Here is an 18,973-nt window from a genome sequence, read left to right on the forward strand (position 1 = left end):
GCACTTGCAGGTTTTAGAAATCAGTGGTAATGGCAGGAATATGTTCAGAAGTGGGAAATGTAGTGAGGTCTAGAATAGATTGTAGAGTGCTTAATGCAGTAAGGTTAGGAACAGATCCAGGAGGGGGGAATGTAGTTAGATCTGAAGGTCCTAAAGTGCATAATGTAGTGGGGTCAGGAATAGGTCCTAGAGTAAATAATATAGTGGGATCAGGTATAGATCCAGGAACGGGGAATGTAGTAGGTATAGGAATAGGTCCAGGAAGAAAGAATGTAGTGGGATCAGGATTAGGTCCAGGAATAAGGAATGTAGTTGGGTCAGGAAGAGGTCCAGGAATAGGGAATGTAGTGGGGCTAGAAAGAGGTTCTAGAGTAAATAATATAGTAGGATCAGGTGTAGATCCAGGAATGGGGAATGTAGTGGGTTTAGGAATAGATCCAGGAAGAAAGAATGGAGTGGAGTCTGAATACGTTCTAGAGTATGTAATGTAGAAGGGTCAGGTATAGGTCCAGGAATTGGGAATGTACTAACATCAGGAAAAAGGAATGTAGTGGGATCTGAATAAGTTCTAGAGTATGTAAGCAGAAGGGTCATGGATAGCTCCAGGAGTAGGGACAGGGAGTATTACTGACAGTAGCTGTTCCAGAAGTTTGGGTCCGTAAAGGGAAGGAGTAGAGGTGCTGGTGCAGGAATGAGGCTTTTGTAGGTTTCCGTTTTGGGCATTTATCATAAACATCATGCAAAGTCAAAGAGTTAAACGTCTTCCCCATTACCTTTGGAGATAACAACATAGACTTAAGTGAGTTCAAATCTACTTGAATCCCCCTCTTCTTCCCTGCACTTGCTTCTTAATAAATTACAGATCCCACATAATGTTACTCACAACCTAGCTAAGACAATTCATTTATGTTTGTTCCGTACTGTCTTAAATGTCTTAGTTTCTTGCTAAACTACCATTTCATTGAGAATCTTTCTCGTATCATCACTGTTTATTATCACCCTGAGCTCACCAGCTTATGTCTATGTCATTCTTATGTGCTTCTTTTCTTGAACTCTTTAGCACCTCTCTACTTATTGAAGAGTTCATGCACTAATTTCACTACATGACATTTAAATGGCCTACAGCATGCTCCATTTGTACTTGGAATCATGTATCCATGCTCTTACAAGGATTATACTCCACAGCACATTTTAACACCATTTAAGAAAGATTTTAAACAATTGCGGGGTCCAGCAGCTGTCAGTAATGTACAGAGGCTTCTTTCTTTCTCTGATGAAGGTGTTCCCTTCTCTCCTCTACATTCTAGGGCCATGAAATACTGTTTTCTAGCTGTCATTTCACCTGCATATCTATGATTAATTGTGATATTATCACCTTAGATCTTTTTCTGGTTTTATTTCACTTCAACTGTGTGATTTCCTCTAATTTCCTAGCATTGCACTCAGGCTATCATTTTAACTCTTTTTTTCTGCCTTGTACAATCCTTGTTAATACTTGATATGCCTTCCTATGGCCTAAATATATTACTTTTTTCTTTATAAACTTGCAAGGACAAAGTTTCACTGTAGCTACCCCTCTTTTTTAAGAATTAGAATGAATGCAATTTGCATAAAAGCATGGCCTGTAACTGTCAAAGAAAATGTGCATTAAATGTGATATATTTAGTTGAAAAAATAATAAAGTAATGACAGCATGCCTCAAAGGTTAATGTAAAATGCTAAGCTTGCAATTAAGTAATGTCAAGTCCACGTGCATGTAAACATTTCACAATGTGAAATATGCTATTCCTGAGTATTTCTTCTGTTACTTAGAAATCAAGAAAATCAGAAAACCTTAACATCACCATGAAATAACTGAGTCATTGTTACCATAATTAAATTAAATCCAGTTCTCAAACTGAGACTGTTTGGCATGTCATACACTCAAAAATGAGAGGTCTCTTCAACAAATCATTCTGAATGAGAAAAGAAAAAAAAACAACAAATTGTGTGCAACATGTGCAATGAGTCACGACCGTTTTATGCATTCAGGTAGCTTGTCAGGTGTAAGCTGGTTTAGAATCCAAGGAATGCACTGTGGTATTCTGGAAAAGCCTTCTGCAATTCATATCACACCCCCCCCCCCAAACGCCCATTGGGCACAGTGATCTGTAGAGTCCAAATATGATAACAGGTTTCCTGTTACTTTTCTTTGCATGTTATTACATGCCTAGCAGTGCATCTCGATATACTTTTAGTCCAGTAGATCATCAATTATGTTTAATTTCAATTAATTGCTACTTACTATAATGTTTATTCAACTTAATTTACTTTCATTTCTTGTGTGCCAGCCTTCAGTTTAATAAATTAAATGTTTTTAGATAAATGTTATCATCATTGCAGTACAGTAATAATTATATATTAAATATTCTTTGTATTTAGTCAACTCTGGGGTATCCAGAGACAAAGCACCGAGTACTGCATGGGGACCTAAGTTCAAATACTGTCTCAGGTGCCTGTAGATGCTGGCCAGGTAGGATGGCAGTGACCACACCTCTCAACTGTACAGATTTTCAGAGAATATCCAGATTTTTACCTCATATTTTTGGTCCGATTTTCATAAAATTGTGGTTTTCTGGCAAATTACTGGCAAGTCATTAAAAATTTAAATTACAAAGTAATGACGGACATTTTCATTTAAGACATCATGACATTCAGAAAATTCAAGCCAATGCAAAACCTGTTATTCTATGAACTTTCTAAGTTTGTAAGAGCAATATTTAAAAATTGTCCCTATTTTTTGGCCTTTATCCCACTTTTATTTATGGCTTCATCTAGATTTCTTGCTGCAAGAGATTGAGAGGTATGCAGTGAGCAGCCATTGTTGGCCTGTACATTCTGAGAGGAGGGAGTTGATTTTGCCTCACCAAATGGGTGACACATAGAAGAAGCTGTAGGAGTTACACCCAGTGCTGTCCCATCCTAATAAGTTTCTGATGTCCAAGTACATCCACATAGTAAATGGAGGGGGACTTAGCATGCGGGATTATGCTTCCCCCTCAGGTATAGCAATCACAGAGCTCAGAAATGCTGTAGAAAGGTGTCTGTGGGGGTGTTCCCACTGTGAGAGAGTAGAACATCCCACAGGAAAAGCAAGCTAATCTATTCCCTACCACCTGGCTCTTGTTAGAACATAGGCCCAAGTGGAATTCCTAAGCATGAATTAATTAGCTGTAGGGGTCCCAGTTAGCCAAGAATAACCAGTTCCCATCATAAAAGTTGAGGAAACACTGGTTGAAGTCCTGTGGGGAACATTCATTTAATTTGATTTAAAGTCAAGACTCGGTTGTTTTAACTTGTTTTTAGAATTTAGTGTGTGCTAGTAAACACTGCTGCAGTTACTTTATTGTATTTTAAACAATTTCAGCAACTAATTAATCAACCATTTGCTGTTTTCTGGGGACATGTAACAAAACCAGCATCATGGTTGACATCATCCGGTCCCTTCATTTCGTATAATCTGGCCCTGTGGTGGGTGTAGTTACAGTAAAATTCTGTCACCAAAAGAAATACTTTTTCCCTATACATTTCTCAGTAAAATGATAACGGCTTTAAAAGTATTAAACTGGTATTAATAAATACTCAGGTACCTTGGCAGTAATCATCTGGCTTTTGAGTAAATTGCATTTATCATGAGCATGTATTTCACAGTGCCCAGAGAGAGAGAGGCTTATTCATGTTAGTTCCGGAGGAACAGTGTCCAGCTGTAGGGACGTCACCATGTTAGAGCCACATCAATGCCGAATGAGGGGTCATAGCCCTGATTAGCCTGTCACTACACTGCCTTATGCCCAGCTAGCATGGACTTCTAAAGGGACTGAGAATGAATGTGCCACATTTTAAAGAAGGAACAATTTGAGGCAAGGAAAGCATGCAGCAAATTAACCAATAAATACTTTTAAGAACATAGAGCTGATTCAGTGGGGTGCTACTTTTTGTGTAAGCATAATACAGAATTCTACCTTTGAAATTGACAAAAAAAATGTTTTTTGATCAGAATTTCAGCACAAATCTTTCCAACATTTTCTGAAGTCAGTTTCTTGCAATGCTTGGTATGATAGCATCTCGTAAAGTAGCATTTTTCTTTTATACGTCATTCATTCCACAACAATGCCTGCAGTTTGATATAAAGCATGAAATTCACATGAAAATCTGAGTGAAAATAATTATCTCTGATTTTATATAAAGTTTTGTCTTGCATTTCTGGGAAAACCTGTAGAAATTTCAGCTAATATTCTAATTTTGCATAGCTATACATCATATTTAATAGTATTACTGAATTATTTGGTCATACTGCAGTGGTGATGCTTCAGTAGCATTGTCGCCTCACAATTAGACACTGCCGGTTCGATTCTCAGTTAGAGCGTCTTCTGTGTGGCGACATGCGTGAACGGGCGTTCCTTCTTTGAAGGTTGTGCGTTAGGTCCGGCAAGCCAGCACGTAAAACTCTACTGCCAATCATTAGTGGACCGGAGTTCTGCTGTGGCGACCCCAAACCGGGAAAACCAAAAGACACAAACAAACTGAATTATTTGGTCATCAGATATTTTTTAGCTAGCAAACTTTTTTCATATCTCCTACAGTGTTACGATCTCATTTTGCAAATGCCTTTATATGTTCCTGGCTTCAGTGTAATAAAGTCTCTAACACACATATTTAAACAGATTGTTGCCACAGATATGTATATATATATATATATATATATATATATATATATATGGGTCTATTACAACTGAACGAAAGTTCAATTTTCCGAAACCAAATCACCAAATCCATTTTAGCGAAAGTGCTTTTTGCTGAAAAAGCACTTTTGCTAAAATCCCCAAGAAACACTAAAAAAAAAATATATATATATATATATATATATATATATATATATATATATATATACTCATGTTTATGCAAGGGGGGGCAAGATCCCCTGCACTCCTCATGTGGGGGGCTGTGCCTCCCACACCTCCCTACTTTTATATTCTCACTCCGAGATCTCATTACAGTGGGGAAAAGGGAATATTCCACTATCCCCACTGTACTACGATCTCAGCAACAGCCATTCCCCCACGATTTCCCTTACCTTTTCACATCATCATCTCCTTTCAGCTGCTCCCATTAGGGGTCGTCACAGCAAATCATCTATTTCCATTTCTTCCTGTCCTCTGCATCTTGCTCTGTCACATGAACCACCTGCATGTCCTCTCTCACCACATCCATAAACCTTATCTTAGGCCTTCCTCTTTTCCTGTTACCTGGCAGCTTCATCCTTAGCATCTTTTTCCCAAAATACTTAGCATCCCTTCTCAGTACATGTCCAAACCAATATAATCTTGCTTCTCTGGCTTTGTCTCCAAACCTTCCAACCTGGCCTGACCCTCTAACATACTTATTCCTAATCCTGTCCACCCTCGTCACACCCAGTGCAATCTTAACATCTTTAACTCTGCCACATTCAACTCTAACTCCAGCCTTTTTGTCAATGCCACTGTCTCCAACCCATATAACATAGCTAGTCTCACTACCCTCTTGTAGACCTTCCCTTTCACTCTTACTGGTACTCGTCTGTCACGAATCACTCCTGACACTCTTCTCCACCCACTCCACCCTGCCTGTACTCTCTTCTTCACCTCTCTTCCACACTCACCATTACTCTGAACTATTGATCCCAAGTATTTAAACTCATCCACCTTCGCCACTTCTGTTCCTTGCATCCTCACCATTCCTCTATCCTCCCTCTCATTCACACATATATATTCTGTCTTAGTCCTGCTGACCATCATTCCTCTTCTCTCTAGAGCATATCTCCATCTCTCCAGGGTCTCCTCCACCTTTTCCCTACTCTCACTACAGATTACAATGTCATCTGCAAATATCATAGTCCACGGGGATTCCTGTCTGATCTTGTCTGTCAACCTGTCCATCACCATTGCAAATAAGAAATGGCTCAGAGCTGATCCTTGATATAATGCCCACCTCCACCTTAAATGCATCCGTCACTCCCACCACAGACCTCACCGCTGTCACACTACCCTCGTGCATATCCTGTACCACTCTTACATACTTCTCTGACACTCCCGACTTCCTCATACAATACCACAACTCCTCTCTAGGCACCCTGTCATATGCTTTCTCTAAGTCTACAAAAACACAATGCAACTCCTTCCGACCTTCTCTGTACTTCTCCATCAACACCCTCAGAGCAAACATTGCATCTGTGGTGCTCTTCCCTGGCATGAAACCATACTACTGATCACTAATCATCACCTCCATACTTAACCTAGCTTCCACTACTCTTTCCCATAACTTCATGTTGTGACTGATCAATTTAATCCCTCTGTAGTTAGTACAGCTCTGCACATCACCCTTATTCTTAAAAATCGGTACCAAAACACTTTTTCTCCATTCCTCAGGCATCCTTTCACTTTCCAAGATTTCATTAAACAACCTGGTTAAAACCTCCACTGCCATTTCACCTAAACACCGCCATGCTTCCACAGGTATGTCATCTGGACCAACAGCCTTTCCATTCTTCATCCTCTTCATAGCTATCCTTACTTCATCCTTGCTAATCCATTGCACTTCATGATTCACTATCCCAATATCATCCTTTTCGCATACTTGCGTGAAAGTGCTTTTTCGGCAAAAAGCACTTTCGCACAAGTATGCCCGGCTGTTTCAGTTTCGGAGAAATGGCCATTCAGCAAACTGTCCAGGACCCATATATATATATGGTTTACTATTGAATTGTCGACCCTGACATGTGCGACTCGACGTGAACGAACCCGGAAACGCGATCATCACTACACTGACTCCCAGATGTGCGAACGGCAAAACCTCGCCCCTGTTCAACCCATGGTAGCATGGGTGTGGAGGTGTTGCGCGGCCGGTAATGTTGAAAGCCGAATGGGTTTCGATAGCGAACAGTATTCGTAGTTACGGTTCGCTAGCGAACACCATTCGCAGTTTTGGTTCGCGCAATCACGTCGGTGAGGTGGCCGTTCGAACGAAGTGCGTTCGGCTATTTAATAGTAAACCTATATATATATAAATATATATATATATATATATATATATATATATATATATATATATATATATATATATATGTATATATATATATATATATATATATACATTCATTATTAAGTGCAATGAATTAAGACATGTTACCTGATAAATATTCAGAGAAGAACAGTTTCACACTTTTATTATACAGTTAGTCTCAAGGAAGCAGTCACCTTGAGTTTTACAATACTATTTAGTAGTCCCCTTGTGTTTTATGATACAGTTATGGTTGAGAGAGCAGTCTCTTCCAATTTTATGAGACAGAGTTGGAGTTATTGCCATTCCATGCTATGAACTATTTCTGACATTTTATTTTATTTTTTAAATGTTAATTTGTGCAGTACTGAGAGTCAGAATACCCTTCTTTAGAGACGCCAATTAATATGTAATATCCCAGATGGAATCTAAAACCTACCTGTTGTACCTAAACTGTAACCTTAATAAACTGTTTTGTCAGTTCTTTGCAGCATGCTTTCTCTGACGTAGCTTCACTGAATATGTTAGGCATATATGTCATCTCTGGTTATTACAAAATGCATACAACAGCAGAAATAATTCTCTTGTAATTAGTGTAATACTAATTTTGAACACATCTTATCAAACAGTGCATGATATATTGCATAATATGCCATGCCTGGATTTGCTTTCACACAAAATCTTTTGTGATAAGCTGCATTCTTTAGGCTGTTGTGTTATTTTCACTGCATATCATATCAATACTGCAATTTATATAGTACATTTTGTTTCCATTTCATCTTGCACATGACTTAGTTGGACAAAGTTATTTTTTTTAATTAACAATCTACTTAGAGCCCTTATCAATAAGTGTTGGCAAGCCCGGGTACATCCTGCTGAAGTCTCTGATGAGGTTATCAGAGAGCAGACAGTAGTGTGTTGAGCCAGTACAGCTAAGGTCTTGGGGTTGAAAGGTCAAGGGTTATCAGCCACCAGAGCAGAGCCTGGCATAGACTGAGTAAAAAATTATCTTCAACAGCCCAGAAACAAATTGCACACAACATCCATCTTAGGCAGAGGATCTACAGCACATTTCTGGCAACTCTTCAGTTCTCTAGTCCTTTGACCTGTCTCATTTCAGAGAGTTAAACCAGAATGGCAGCTTCTGGATTTATACAACAGGCAGTTTGTGACATTATACTCTGTTATAAGAGATATTTAACAGCTGAAGTCAGTTAAAATAGAATATATCATAAGAAAAAACCCAAGCTGCATTTTTAAATAAAATACTGTGGGTTATAAGCCTGCAAGCCATGTTGTCTACCTGCCTTTTACAGGCATGTTCTTAACTTCTGGGGCAAGTATACCATTAAAAGAATAATTTCACTTAGAGAAGAAGCAGAAACCAGTGGGCACTAAAGAACAGTGCTATAAACCTTGAGACCTCTTTTAAAATGCATTTCCAGCTGGTATACTATTTAAACTTATGGTCTGTAAAAGAAAACTAGAATTCATGAAGCATGGTAAAATACTGAGCATACGATGTGATTAAGTACAATGCATCTGTCACTGTGACACACTATTGTGATTTATTAAAATCTATTTAATTTTCACATGTACACCATTGTCACTACTGTTCCTGCATTCATACCATTCGGGAGTTGAACTACATGGGTCTTTCCATAAACGGTATCCTTTGTTCCTAAAAATCTTACTTATACACTGAGTAAATATATTAACAAAATAGCAATTTGTTTATAGTGTGAATATCTTATATCACAATATAAGTTTGTTGTTAAATGGCTTCATATTGCTTACCCCCACCTCGAACCCCATCGTGCTGTATATACTTTGTGCCCATTTTTAATGATTCAGCATACCATAGCTGTATAATCATTTGTAAAAAATGACACCCCATTTGAATTAGAATTGTGTGTTTTTTCATATCATGCAATTATTTAAAAAGCTATTAAAAATGTTTTCAGCTTTTGTGTATTTGTTTCTAATTAGCTTAGTACTAATGTTACTGTTTGGTTCCCAGGTTCAAATGTAGAATATCTTATGAAATCTGAATGATGTCAAGAAAAACACCATGCTTACCTGCCTAAAGGTATTACCTGAACATGAATGGGTAAGTATACGAATAATATGTAACTTATGAAAACAGTTACGCTAAGCTACCATGTAGGACACCCACCCCACACACACAAATACAAACACACCCTAGAGAAGTAGTAATGGGTCATCTGTGTTTACTGGACTGTGCCTTCTTTTAGTCCACAAGCTTCTTGCATGTTTTCTTTTTTTTTTTCATTTTGTTTCTGCTGTTATTGTTTGTAGGTCATTGACATACCATTAGTGGTACTCGTATGAATAATCATTTTCTTTACCTAATTCATGTTACAATTGGGTAGCAAGACAAACTCAGCAGATGAAAACTTTTTAGCCATGGTCTCTTACAAGGATCACATTTTTCAGATTCATTTTATATTCCCAGGAGATGTACTGATTTATGCTTTAACATAATAGATAAGTCAGAAACATGTCTGTCTAACATACAGACACCTCATCCCTGTATTTCATGCCATCCTTTGGATGAGATATTAAAATGAGGCCCCACCTGACTGAGTTGGGGGAAGTTCAGAAGCGAGTAGGGGAAGTTTCCCTGTGGGCTGGCCAAAATTTCCCAAGTTAGCAGTATGAATACCACTTCAGGTCTCCCCTGAAAATAAATCATTGGCCTAGTGGGACTGACCCAGTCTACAAAACTGTAAATAAAAAATAAAAAAATTAATAAATAAATAAATCAAAACAGACCATAGGACCTAGTTGACTCTGTAGGATTAATTACAGGTATTCTGACTGGTGTGGCCTTTCAAGCTGCCAATCCAAGAAAGTGTGTTTTTGTGAGAGTATGCAAACCTTCTGCTGATAACAGTGACGGATTTCATATGGGTGGCTGTAATCATTCATGCAGCTAATCCTTCAAGCTGTTGTCAACTTACCCTTTATGGCCTCAATACTGAAACTCTAGAGACTATTTTATGATGACCGACAATATCAGAATGGGATAGGTGTCACACTAGCAATGCTAATCCAGTGTTTTCTTAACACTGGTTCTTGTATTGATGTTATTAGTGAAGCATAGCTCTTCAATACAGTCTGAGAATATAGTTTACATTTAGAATTAAAGCATAAAAAAGTAGCTCTATCATTAGACAGCTGTAACTGTGCTATCACATTGATGATCACACTGAATTGTGTTTTAAGGTATCAGCTACTTTTTTTCCGGTATTTATAAAATGGGCTGTTTACATTCCAGGTGTCAGTGTTAGTAATGTGCGTACACCGTGATATAATTTGGAAGAGAAAAGAAATGTTGAGAGTCTCACAGTACAACAGAACTTACAAACTTTATCGAATATCAAACTCAGTCTTTTTGCCAGTTTTAATTCTTCCTGGGTTATTCACCGAGACATTAACCACCTTTTTAAAACATTTTTTTCTTTTTTTGTTGTAGAGTATTTTAACTGTAGTGCTATTTCATTGATTAGGCATACTAAGCTACATGCTTTCATTCACATCACGCTAAACTCCTTGGTCTGTCTAAGTGAAACCAGTTCATAGCTCTAGTGATCTTCACAATGGAAAACAGAGTCGCCATTTTTGAAGACATAGAGGAAACATTCCACAGAAACATTCTTTCACTAGAGATATAGTGTGACAGGGGATATGGGTTGAAAAAAAATGCTATGTAGTTAAACTTTTGAGTTGTCACTAGGTAACCTCTTGTGACCCAAAAGGTGAAGCAACAGTAGCCACACCCCATTACCTGAAAACGTTATAAGGAAAAGACTCAGTAAATTATTGTTCCTGTAGATAGGCTGATGTAATTTCCATCATTTCTGGCTCTGCAGTCATCACTTATTGGTTACACTCCCTGCCTTTTGCTTGTCACATGGCTTCAGGTTTTCCACTATTGGATAACACTCACCTCTGCTAGACACTCATTTGCTGACTGGGGCACAACTCATGTGACCTAAATCATAGCTGGGCATCAGTAGTTTTGGAAAGCTGTGCCATGCAAAGTTTCCATTGTGTGGTCTAAGCCCATTAACAAAGATAAATAAATAAATTAATTAATTAATTAATAATGCACTCCATTCAGTGGAGGTCACTAAACCACTAAAGGTGGTACAAGGAGTGTACCTCATTGCATGGAAGTGTGGGGGGATCTCCCCCTAACAAATCTAACTACCAAATGTTACTGCAAGCTGTTAGAGTTCAGTTTTATTCTGAACTTGAAATGCTAATGATGTTTTTTTTTTTTTATATTTCTGTAAGTATCTTAATAGACATACACCAAGAGAGGATTGTCTTGCTATCATGTCAATGCTTCTCTGTCTGGTTAACAAAAGTGTTCTAACAATATATTTATTTATTTATTTCGCATTTGTTAACTGGGTTGGTCCAGCTGGGTAAGAATTTATCCTTTTTCAGAGGAGACCTGAGGGGAAAAGCCCCAAACAGATATACCAATACATACAAATAGACGCAAATTAACAATATTAAAGAGCAAAACAATCTTATGGATACAATGGATAAGAAGAACATAATGTACTCAATGGAAGAGTACATAGCTATATATACAAAAAGTGTAGTAATAGGTTGTAACAGGAGAAACAACAATAATAAATCCAGCAGGTAAGCAGGAAGGAAGTTAAGGTTGTAGATAATATAATGAAAAGAAACAAGGTATATTTACTAAAAACGTCCAAAAACTAATAGGCACAAGACAAGACAAGTGTACACTGCAAAGTCCAACAAGGTTTAATAGCTGAGTAAAACAAGCTTACAGCAATCAGTAGTCTGGTGCACACTCCGGTAACTGCCAAGCAATAAAAAAGTTAAAAACGATCTAGCTGCATAGATTCCAAGTCACAAAGACTAAAGCACTTTTCGTTAGGAAACACTTCTCCTAACTTCTTCAGACAATAGTGCTCAGAAAGAAAAAACAAGTTTAAGTACTATCCTAGTGACTCATACTTGTTAATGCAATTAAGCTAATTAAGCACCGTCACATAATTTAAAGGTGTAATCCTAAAATACTGAAGTCAGTTTGCTTTTCGTTAAGTCATTAGGTAAAATGAGTGCCTTAGTTTTGTAAACAAACAAAGTTCTGTTGTCTTATAACGGAACATATAGTAAATTAAATAGTATTAATTAAAATCATAGTTAGTTCGCTTTACTTATAGCTAATGTTCAGGGACCCGTGGAAGTAGTAATCTTTTCATAAAAAACTGTGTTATGTAATGTTTCTTTTAACCTATAAAAGGTGGATGTAACTTAGCAATTATAACCTCCCTAGGGCTAATGAGCATCTATTATTTAACCATCCAACAAAAATAATGTATGTACAGCTACTATCTCTTAAGGCTCTTTAGTTTTAGCACACATAGAATAAAAGTCATTTCATTCAAGCCGGGTGGAAAGCATGCATTGAGTCTAAGCTGCCACAAAAGTTCCAATTTCTCCAACATAAGTGTAGATGCCTCTCCTCTACTATTCATCTCAATTGAGTCGATGGCCTTAAATTTGAAACTGTGGTTAGGGGTTTCAATGCATTGTCTAGCTAGTGGGCTCTCCATTTTCCTTTTGTTAATGTAAGAAACATGTTCGTAAATCCTCTCCTTAAACTTACGGTCAGTCTTGTCTACATAAAACCTAGGGCAGCACTGACATAATGCTACATAGACTAAGGCTTTGGAGTTACAGTTAAACTTGTTCTTCAGGAAATAGTCTCACCCCCTAATAATGAATTCTGACCCTGTAGCAATGTGTCGACACTGGTTACATGCCTCACATTTAAATGTCCCTGGGGTGTGTCTAAAAGTGCTGTTACTACTTTCAGTAAGTTTTTTAGGTTCCTTCCTTTTTTCCAGGTGACCAGCGGTTTGTCTCCCAACTTTCGTTGTATATCCCTCTCAGACAGTAACAACTGCCAGTTTTTGCCCAGTATTGTGATCAGGGCTTCATAATCTAAAGAGAATGTAGTCACGAATCTCAAACAATTTTGCTCCCTTTGTGGTCCAATACTATTACTAACTACGGGGTTACTCAGTTCTATCTCTACTGAGACGTTGGTTTCCAAAGTGTCAGCTGCTGTCCATCCTTGGGAGAGGATGGGTCTAAAGTGGCCATAGGCCCTTTTCCTACTCACCTCCCTTTTATGGTTAGCAATCAATTCAATGGGGTACCCCCTCTTCAGGAACATGGACTTCAAAAGCTCACATTCCTCAAGGAAGTGGTCATCCTCTGTAGTCATCCTGGCCACTCGTACCAGTTGGCCCTTCACTACACTCCTCTTCTGGTGCAGCGGGTGAAAACTAGCGTAATGTAAGAATGAGATAGAGTAAGTACTCTTTCGGAAAATCCTTGCTAGATATTTTTTTCTGGGCTCCATCTTTAGATAGTTCAACATCCAAGAAGCTCATAGAATCTATGTGGAAGTTACTAGTAAACCCGAGAAAGGTGGCGGACCTATTAAACTGCTTCAGAATTTCAGCAGCTAGTTCAACACCCCCTTTAATAATCATAACAATGTCATCTAAAAAGTGGGTGTAATAATAAATACACTCATTCTGTCCAGGGTTATCAAAAATGGTGTCTTTTTCCCAGTTGGCCATGATTAATTTGACGAAACTAGCTCCACAAGGGGAGCCTATAGCTACAACAATCTACTGTCTGAAAAATTCTTTTTCAAAGGTAATATAGTTATTGGACAGTGTTATACCTAGCAATTCCTCCACCAATCTCAGTTCTGAATGTTCTTCCCCTTTAAATCTCATATGGTCGATAACCCATTCTGTTCCCAAGGTTTGTGGGATCACCGTGTATAGATTGCAAACATCCACTGTTAAAAAACAAAAGTGCTCATTATAAGCTAAAGAATTAATACTCATCAAAAATGTCCAAGAGTCTTTGCAAATCTGAGGTTCTAGGGCCACAAATATCTTCAGAATGTCATCTATCACCTTAGCACAAGAATAGGTGATTGATTGTCGAGTGTCCACTAAGGGACACATAGGTGGATCTCCTCGATTCTTGTGGATTTTAGGTATTCCAAAAAGTACAGGTAGTCTAGGTGATAGTACTGACAAATAGTTAAACATGCCAAGGTCGATGAGTGAGTCAATGAACATATCATTCAGGAACATTCTGATACGGTTGTATGCTATGTTCAGTTCGTTCAGGCTCACGTTAATATATGCGTTACTTTCAAGTATCTTCCTCATTCTTTCCTTGTTGTCCATTTTGTGCATAATGACCAGTCCACCCCCTTTTGTCAGGTTTCATTAGGCAGACTGGTAAAAGTCTTAAGTTGCTTAAAGATTCTCTTTCGTTCTTGTTCAAGTTGGTCCTTAATTCAGACTTGTGTTGACGGTTAATAAAAGCCCTAAAGTCCATTTCGCACATTCTTTCAAATAGTAAAATGTACGGCTGTAAAGGGGGATTAAATGTACTAGGAATACGCAAGTTTGGGTTCCCATTGTAGTTCCCGTTACCCAACATTAATTGTAAATTGAGTTTTCTAGTGTAATGTTTAAAGTCCAGTAATAAGGACCCTAAATCAGTAGCATGAGTTGGAATGAATGTAAGTCCTTTTGCAAAAATTTCAACTGATAGAGGATCAATGGTGTATTCAGTAAAGTTGTACATTTTAAAATCTCTGCTTTTATTCATTACAACTTTACAAGAGGGGTTGTTTGAAATGGCCCTTTGGTGAAAGGTCACCTCATGTTCCTGTTATTGTTGTGCCTCCTTGTGTTGTATTTCCTCTGTTGTTTGGGGGTAGATTTGTTCACCCCCTGCCCTCGATGGTTCATGGAGTTTTTTGGAACATCATTTGATCTCATGCCCGCCATCTGAGAATTGTTGTCCTCATCATCCTGGTCTGTGAAGTAGTTGTTTTGGTGGGCTTCGTTCTCATTTAGTGCCCCTCGGTTTCTAGACCCTGGTAAACCCTCATTTTGATTGCCGTTATTGTTATCAGATGTACCCCTTGTGGTATTAAAACCTATAGGGGCATTCCATATTTGTGATGGGGGCGGGTCTGGGTAAGCTGTTGCATTTGCATAGTCCCTCCGGTCTCTGTTAATTTTCCTGATTTTAGTGTCCCTAGTTTTTGACAGTAAGTTATTAATACTGGTAAAAGTCCTGTTATATTCAAAATGGTATCTTTGGAAGTCAAGGTCCCTTTTAATTTCTTCGTCGAGGGTAGTAACTTTACTAGATATTTAATTAATGTGCACCTGATAATGCTTGGACATAATCTTCAATAATTCTAACCCCTGAGTGTTGAAAAATGTCACTAGTTCCATGTGAAAGGCAGAATCTTTAACTAGTCCAGTAGGATACTGCCAAAAACGCAAGCCTTTCGGCACAATCTTCTCTTTAAGACATTCACTAAAGTAGTTCACTTCTAGTTGTAGTTTTCTTATTTTAACAAGTTTAAAATCAAACAGTTTTAGTTTCTCCACAATACTCATACTCCCGGTCACCGGTTATCCCACTAAGTTGTCAGTAATGTTGTCAGCAAGTAATTTAGGCTCATCCCAGAGCCATGAATTTAAGTCCGGGACTCCAATAAGCCCTGGTGTAGTGTGCCGTGCTGTGTCGGCAGGTATTGTGGGTTGAATTCTACAGTCCCACACTTCAGTAACACTACCGGTACCAGTATTCAGATGAGTGTTCCTCAAAGTGCTCATCACATTGGTACCTGCACTAGAAACAGTAATGTGGTTAATGTTTGAACTTCCCTCCATTCGGGTGTTTTGCGATAAAGTATCCATGCGTATAGCCAGGTCGTCCAGCCTTTGATTCATAACTTCAATTAGTAAGGTCAGGTTTCCAACTTCAGTTTGGGTTTGAGTCTGTGTTAGAAATGGACTCTCAGTGCCGTTCTACTCCACAAGAGACATGATTACTAAAAACGTCCAAAAACTAATAGGCACAAGACAAGACGAGTGTACACTGCAAAGTCCAACAAGGTTTAATAGCTGAGTAAACCAAGCTTACAGCAATCAGTAGTCTGGTGCACACTCCGGTAACTGCCAAGCAATAAAAAAGTTAAAAACGATCTAGCTGCACAGATTCCAAGTCACAAAGACTAAAGCGCTTTTCGTTAGGAAACACTTCTCCAACTTCTTCAGACAATAGTGCTCAGAAAGAAAAAACAAGTTTAAGTACTATCCTAGTGACTCGTACTTGTTAAACAATTAAGCCAATTAAGCACAGTCACATAATTTAAAGGTATAATCCTAAATACTGAAGTCAAACTGTTTGTTTTTGCTAAGTCATTAGGTAAAATCAATGCCTTAGTTTTATAAAAAAACAAAGTTCTGTTGTCTTGTAACGGAACATGTAGTAAATTAAAAAATCATAGTTAGTTCGCTTTACTTATAGCTAATGTTCAGGGACCCGTGGAAGTAGTAATCTTTTCATAAAAAACTATGTTGTGTAATGTTTCTTTTAACCTATAAAAGGTGGGTGTAACTTAGCAATTATAACCTCCCTAGGGCTAATAAGCATCTATTATTTAACCATCCAACAAAAATAATGTATGTACAGCTACTATCTCTTAAGGCTCTTTAATTTTAGCACACATAGAATAAAAGTCATTTCATTCAAGCCCGGTGGAAAGCATGCATTGAGTCTAAGCTGCCACAAAAGTTCCAATTTCTCCAACATAAGTGTGGACGCCTCTCCTCTACTATTCATCTCAATTGAGTCGATGGCCTTAAATTTGAAACTGGTTAGGGTTTTCAATGCAGTGTCTAGCTAGTGGGCTCTCCATTTTACTTTTGTTAATGTAATAAACATGTTCGTAAATCCTCTCCTTAAACATACGATTAGTCTTGCCTACATAAAAACTAGGGCAGCACTGACATAATGCTACATAGACTAAGGCTTTGGTGTTACAGTTAAACTTGTTCTTCAGGAAATAGTCTCGTCCCCTAATAATGAATTTTGACCCTGTAGCAATGTGTCGACACTGGTTACATGCCTCACATTTAAATGTCCCTGGAGTGCCTCTAAAAGTGCTGTTACTACTTTCAGTAAGTTTTTTTTGGTTCCTTTCTTTTTTCCAGGTGACCAGCAATTTGTCTCCCAGCCTTCCTTGTATATCCCTCTCGGACAGTAACAACTGCCAGTTTTTGCCCAGTATTGTGATCAGGGCTTCATATTCTAAACAGAATGTAGTCACGAATCTCAAACACTTTTACGGACATGGTTCTGTGCATGAGTGCCGGCGGTGTGTCTGAGAGCAGAGCTCTCACAATACAAACATCCCCCCCCCCCGCACTCCAGAATTGCCTTTTGGCAATTTAAAATGAGCGAGAATGCTCGTAACACCCCCAACCCATCAGGATAACAAATCTGGTCAAAGGCATAAGGGACAATCATCCCTACCAAGCCAAAAGTTATTAGGATAACACAAGTAGCATAAGCACATAGAGCACACCTCCGGACTTGTCAGAGTAAGGAATGTGGACAATTGTCCCACAAAGCAGAAAGTTGATAAAATAACAGGTTCAGTTTAGCAGGGATGTTCTGAAGGGTACAGATAAAATAACACAACAAAAAATATTTTTTTTTTTATAAATGCAATAAAGTGTAAGTGTAGCTAAATGGGTGTGCCCATTGCTTATCTATGCTTTGTCCAGCTTAAACAGCACAAGAAGTTAAATAGCAAGAGACATCCAACATAAGCAATACTGCAATAGTGTAGTAGCTAGAGTGTACGCTTTGCAAGCAGCCATTCCCTGTTTGATCCCCACTTTAAGCAATTTGCATGCTACATGTGAAAACAGTACATAAACATTTATTTTATTATTAGCTACTAAATAACATATATTTATTAACGGGGAGTACTGCATTAGGTCCAGATGTGAGGTGTCGGTTTAATAAAGTTGTGAAACCCCCATATAAACACAAGTGCCCCATACAGTATAGTCACACATCAATAAATGTAATAAAAGCAAGCATATTGGGGGATGTCAGGGACAGTAAACACATTTATAATATGTAATGATTGATGAATCAATGCCATACAGCAGATAGTCTATAAAATGAAAAATAAGCAATACTAAGCATTGCACAGCTCTGCTTACCAGGTGTAAGCATTGTGTAAATATGACTGCTTAGCAATGAGTAGTCCAGCTAAGTGGATTTGCCCATCAGTAAGCAGTGCTGAACCTGTCCCTTTAAGCACTGTCAACCTTAGCTAAAGGGTTTGCCCGTAGCTTAGCTTAGCTCAGCATATTCAAAACCATCAAATCATGGCAAAGGGACGTTGGCTGTATTTAAACCTTACAGGTGGGAATACAGCTCATAACTGGTTGCAGCTTCCCACTGTAGGCAGTATGGCAGGAGATAGTGAGGGCATGTGCTTCCGTGCGGAGTGCTGGGGCATACAGGAGTCCAAGGTCATGGTAGGACTCCTGGTATATAACTGACTGCTGCAGTGCCAGTACCAAGGCTTCCAATATAAAGTGGAAGCCTGGGACCGTCTCGCCTATGATCTCACCAGTGCCACTGGTATCCCTCAGACTGGTGACCAGGTCCAGCACCACTATGCCAACTTGAAGCAGAGAAAGAGGGAGCTCTTGGTTAAGTGGGTCAAAGAAGCAAGGCAGAGGGGTGATGTCCCAGTGGTGTGTAAGTACCAGGGGTGGCCCGTGCTATAGAACTGCAGGACTGCAGCCCCCCACCTGTAAACAGAATAAACTAAATTCCCCCACTGTTGAGACCCAGAAAGCCTGCATGGGCTGTTATGGAGGACAGGGAATCATTGGGCTGCTGCAGAGGCCCACTATGGGACTTAGCTACCATGCAGATGACAGAATCGCTACCTTAG

This window comes from Protopterus annectens, chromosome 8.part1, assembly GCF_019279795.1.
Source record: "Protopterus annectens isolate FY-2018-M chromosome 8.part1, PAN1.0, whole genome shotgun sequence".
Taxonomy (NCBI): Eukaryota; Metazoa; Chordata; order Ceratodontiformes; family Protopteridae; genus Protopterus; species Protopterus annectens.